Source organism: Callorhinus ursinus, unplaced genomic scaffold (genome assembly GCF_003265705.2).
Source record: "Callorhinus ursinus isolate GAN/ISIS: 27379988/994484 unplaced genomic scaffold, GSC_fseal_2.0 scaffold4, whole genome shotgun sequence".
NCBI classification, from domain to species: domain Eukaryota; kingdom Metazoa; phylum Chordata; class Mammalia; order Carnivora; family Otariidae; genus Callorhinus; species Callorhinus ursinus.
In genome coordinates this window covers 120,545,425-120,551,424 of record NW_027397066.1, presented here as the reverse complement: position 1 = coordinate 120,551,424, position 6,000 = coordinate 120,545,425, and positions in this window count along the sequence as shown.

The window sequence follows — 6,000 nt, the reverse complement described above, 5'->3', positions numbered from 1 at the left end:
AGTTGGGACAGACTCCCCTGGCCTCATGGTGTCTACATTTATCCAGCTAAGTTCTAAGCAGCATTCCCCAGTCTCAGCTCAGATGACTTCAATGGTCCTTACTCTACTCTATAATGAGCTTGGTGCCAAAGACCACATCCTTTTTTTTTTTTAAGATTTTACTTATTTAATTGTCAGAGAGAGGGAGAGAGAGAGAGAGAACAAGCAGGGGAAACTGCAGGCAGAGGGAGAAGCAGGCTCCCCTCAAGCAGGGAGCCTAGTGCGGGACTAGATCCCAGGACCCTGGGATCATGACCTGAGCCGAAGGCAGAAGCTCAACCGACTGAACCACCCAGGTGTCCCCAAAGACTGCATCCTAATGCAGGCCAGGTGACAGACCTGTAACCCATAGTGAACCTCCAAATGACTAACGTGCGTCTGAGGCCTGACCTGGTGGCCTAGAGGGTCCGTGCCTCCTGAACCTGTCCCTGACCCTCAACCACAGGCCTTGGACTCCAAGAAGAGATCGGAGAGAATGGAAGATGGCTGCTTAGAATCCCTGAACTTGGCAATTCATTCGTAAAGTAAAGATGATCATCATCTTCTCCAATATAACAGAATTTTTTTGAGCATTAAAGAAACACAACCAATGTGACATCCTCGAAAATTATAAAGCATTATCACAAGCAGCTCATGCTTATTAATGTGTAAGGCATTTTGTGAATCTAATCTGATTTTGCTCTGGATTTCTACTATCCACAGATTTCCCTTTTTTTCAGCTAGGTTTAAATCCTGCCATCATCATTACTGAACATCAATTTCACAAAATCAGACCTGGCCAAAAATGTTGCCATCGTAATTCAAAACTTTGGAAAGCAGAATGATTTATGGCATTGGAAAAGTAAACATCAGATCTTCCACTGAAGTTTTATTATTCACCTAGCAACATGACAAAATTGCCTACAAATGACTTAACCAGGCATTAGATTTTCTTTAAAATAAATGTAATTAATATAGTTCAATATCAAAGGGAAAAGTGAGTATCTCTTAAATCTCAACATCTCAAGTAAGCTTTTTGTTGGTTTTCTTTATCTTTCTGGGATGGACCCCTGTTTTTAGTGGTCATGTTTTCCGAAGCTTTTATTAGTGAGACAAAGAGGACTTTATTTGGCTTTTGTTCCTTGGCGGGGGGGGGGGGGGAATGGAGCTCATGTGCTAGTATCTGGAGAATTTCAAACCTCATTGTTTTATTATTTTTTTCTTTTTCCCAAAAGATCAATCTATCCCCCTGTGCCTTCTTAACCCCCTTTCCGTGGAATCCCTATGTGAGCACGCAAGTGTTAGAACTTGTGTGGCTGCTCCTGCTTCAGATTATTTAGTGCATATTGCAGAACCAACGTGTGTATTTTTCTTGTCCATGGATCATTTCATTGCCACATACCTAAACAGCTGGAAAGAACTGACACTCAGTGTTGGTAATTCACTCTATGTGATGTTTGCATCTGTGTCTTTTTGGTAATTCAAGGGCTGGTTTGGGGGTGAGTGTCAACTTCATAAACTTCTCTTCAGCCAAATGTAACTTGATTTATCTGCCGCTTAGTATGCTGAGCTTATCTTTCCGTTTTCACCATTCCTGACAAGGAGATATTCTTATTAAAATAAATGTATATTATTATGCATTTTTTAGCTGAGAAATTCTAAGAAACGTGGTATAGCGATAGATCAGAGAACAAAAGTATAAGGGAGAAAAGTCAGTCTCTCTTTGATGAATCATCTTTTTTTTTTCTTTGATACTATGATTGCTATCAACAGTCTCAGGTAGAGCAGTCTACCTCTCAACAAGTTTAGGAACAAAGAGAAAAACTGAATTAAATTTTGAGCCAGATTTTAAGAGGAAGGTTATTTATGAAAAGCAAAATAAAGCAGGAAAAAAATAGTTTTTAAAGCTTCCCACTGAATGAGTTCTTTCTTAACCTATAGTTACCATCAGTGTTTTATTCTCTGCTTTTATTGACATATCATCTTTTTGTTCGACTTCTGTCAAAAATTACACTGTTCATAACGTTTAACCATTGGTAGAGCACCAAGAAAATTGTAAGGGATTGCCTCACGCTCTAGGTCTATACCCCCCAGCCAACAACTGGTTTCCTCCGTGACTGAGTGAGGGTCAATTCAATCGAATCATTTGACTTATTTGTCACTAAATTTGTGACCTAACGTTTCTTTTTTTTCTTGAAAAACAGCTACTTCATTCAACTAAATTAACTAAGTGGATCACACAGCCTATTGTGCACTCATAGCATTTAAATATTTTTGGAGGGCGCTGCTTCTCAGTATTAGGTATGAGTGAATGTCCCTTCCTCAGAGAAGAGCTCTGAGCTTCCGTGTCTTTCTGTGTCTGCTCTTGTTCCTGGGAGGCAGGGATTCTAGAGGACCGTATCTGGCTAATAGAACCCTATTATTAGTTGAGGCAAGCACGATTTCACTTGTATACATAGCTAGTTCTCCAACTTTACTCTCAATTACAGTATCTCCTGTTTAAAGTTTCAAACCAACCTAAAAAGTCTTGTGAATTATTTACCAACCCAACATAAATTTTCTTCAGCAAGTTGTCTTTGATTCTTTGGCTTGCAACACATTCTGCGCCAAATCTGAAAAGCACTCTGGAAAGTTTATTCACAGGCCAAGCAATCAAAGCTGTGCCTTTTTAGTTTTGAGAGTTGTTGTTTTTTTTTTTGAAACTGCCACAATTTCATCATAAAAAAATATCAAACAAAGCTGTCTCCTGTAGTGAAATTGTCTGTTTGCCCACATACATGTACAGGTAATTACCAAGGTTAACCGGTAATGTTATTTAAGTAATCGTTTTTATATTGTATAATTATGTAATTGTGATTATATGTGGCATATTATTATAGAGGTTTTCAAAAGCACATGGCTTTTTAGTGTAGATAGATAAATTCAAGCATGGCAAGGTAATTGGAATCATCCGAGTTCATGTGAATTGCCTCTCAGAGAACTTCTGTTCTTTCTCTTTCCTTTCATTTATTTTTTAATGTTTCCATGACCCAGAATAAAAATATCTGGAAAACGTACCTTAACTCAAAAAGAGAAGGAAGATTCTGGATCTTTGTGTGTTTCTATTGACATAAACATGCAAATTAGCAGAAATGGAAAGGATTTGAAAAATGCTTCTAGACCCTTACAACTTTTTTCCTTTCCTTTTCCGTGCCATGAGCTTCAGCAAAACCTTACACAACATCAATGAGATCAGAATAGACTAATGAAGGTAGAAGTGAGAAATGATCATAGATGCTTAGGCTGCAAAGCTCTTCTCTTATGTTTGTCCCCATGTGCTTTTACTCAGGAAGGTGATTATCACCGCCCTCCTTAAAGAGTTTCTACCTGAATGATACCTCCTGTCATCATGGGTGTTTTCCCACTAAATCTTTGTTTCTTTTGCTGTAAGATCCAGCAAGTAAAATTCCTTCCAAGTCCTTTAGGAAAATGGAGAATTTTACTAAGCATGTAAGTTCCCTTGAGACATGGATGTGAAGCATTTGAAAAGGATGGATTAATTTGAAAAATGGTTGGCATGTATTCATTAGTCATTTTTTTTCCTATACAATATATTTAGTTATATATTTTCAGAGAAAACATGATCTTTGAAAAGTTTTTAAGGAATGTGCTTAAAACAGCTTACCTCATGGTAGTGTTTTAGCTAATTTATCAATTTAAATCATTAACTTCTAACTAAACAATAAACATTTCCAATTTTAATACATGTTTTATAAAACACACATTTCTAATCATTGCAACACCTTAGAGTCTCTAAATTCTTATAGTGTAGTTTTCATAACCTTTAGGCTCTTTTCCAAATTTCTGTTCTAGCATATTTTTATTGTATCAACTTTAATGAGAGAAAAATAAGTCTTGCAAAACAAATTTCAGGATCTAGGAAGTGGATTAATGAGGCCACTTGATTTCTCTTTTCCACTGAAGCTGGTTCACATGTATTTGACTACTGAAAATATTTATAACACTCACAGTACAGCCTAAGGATTAAGGCCTGTGTTTAAATCCTAGCCATAACACTTACCAACCTTGGGCAAAATGGACATCTTTAGGCTTCCATTTTTTTCCCTGGCATCTTGGGGGACATGTTCATCCCGACTTTGTGGATATGCTCGAAGGAATAAATGAGTCAAAGGGTAGAAAGTACTCTGCACTGTGCCTTGAACATAGTTTGTTTTTAATACATGTTAGCTTTAAAATAATAACATTTTAACGTGCTAATAGGTTTCCTACATCATTCTTGAACCATATTTAAAATCTGGGTCATGGATTGCGTGGCAGGGCACCAACCAATGAATACTTCCTTATTTGGCTCTTTACTGTCTTCCTTCAATCAAATAAAGCATCTCCTCATTTGCTCACGCATTTATCACCCAAGTCCATGCCCCTCCCTGAAGGCCTGTCCTGTCTTTCACAAAACTGTTTTGCCCTTTTTGAAAATACTAATTATTTTTTACCTGTTTCAGGAAGTCTTCCCCATAGGTAAGATGCTAAATTTCACCTATTTATTTTGTTCTACTCATTTGGACTGCTGCTGTTTGGTTACACTAATGTTTAAGTGTGTGTGTGTGTGTGTGTGTGTGTGCGCGTGCGTGCGCACATATATGATATGTACTTGCATAATTTTTTGTCTAGCTTCTTTTTTTTAATCTAAGAGGGCAGTGCTTCCAATGTAGACCATGTGTAGAAGTGCCATTCTGGGGGTCAAGCAAGATCTAGTATGGTCAACTGATTGCCAGAGTGGCCTTGGACAGTGAGGGAGCAGCCGAGACCCTTTTTTAAACTTTAAAAATACACATTTGGATATGATTTCATGCTTGAATATTACAGCTATAAAATAGAGACCCATACCTAAAGAATAATACATACATTTTTCATCTATATGGTCCCACATTATTATGAAGGAAATTCATTTAGGAAGTTTTTTTTTGCTTGTGAGAAAGAAACCTATTCACAGGTATAGGAGAGCGGGTAGTCATTTGGATTCTTTCGTGTGGGAACTAAGGAAAAGCTAAACAGAAGAATAATAGGAGCTCTAGGAACCTGGAGCAGCAGGATCTTGTCTCCTGGGTCATCATTACCGCGACTCAGCTCTCCTCAGCATGGCTGCTCCTCTCTGCTCTCACTGCTGACAGATTTTGCCAAACCCCATTCTTCTACATCCCATGACCCCAATTTTTGCCACGTCGGATTACCACCTGCTCTATTAGTCGCTAGTTTTTTTTGTTTGTTTGTTTGTTTTTTTAAACCAACTCACTTTTTATTCAGCACACTAGCCTTGCAATACAGGAAAAATGAATACAATGACATCCTCAGCCTGTGGGTCACTTCCATTTTCATCTTGAAGAGCAACGGGAATCTACGAATACCCCTCTCCTTGTCTCCTTTCCCCCAGCAGCAGGTCCTAATCTTGGTTACATTTTAGGACCACCTGAGTGATTTAAAAATACCTTTGCTTTGAAAGTACTTCCACAGATTACCTTGTGGTGAGGCTTGGGAAGCAGTATTTTTAAAACCCTGGGTGATTCTAATGTGTAGTGAAGGCTAAGGACAACTGTCCGAGAAATGTCTCTCCCCCAGTCCCTCTACTTTGAAAGAATTTCAGAGACATGAGTCTGCAGGCCGTGAATGAAAGCAAGGCAGGCTGCATGTGCCCTCCTGTGGAATATCTTACCAGAGTCATCTGATTTGGTATTAAATGTGTATACCACAGTTTTAGAAATGCTTAGTCTCTCCATATATTCTGTTTATTGTTGTGGGGTTTTTTTTGTTTGTTTCTTTGTTTTGTGTTGTGTGTGTGTATGTATTTTTGGTTTTGTTTTTGCTTCTAGCTTCTGCCTCTTCTTAACTTCAATAATCATCATGGTTTCAATTTCTCGTGAATTTTTCCGGTACATCCTCAACATCAGTTCCCTTGGCACGGTGACCCCATCACCTCTATTTTCT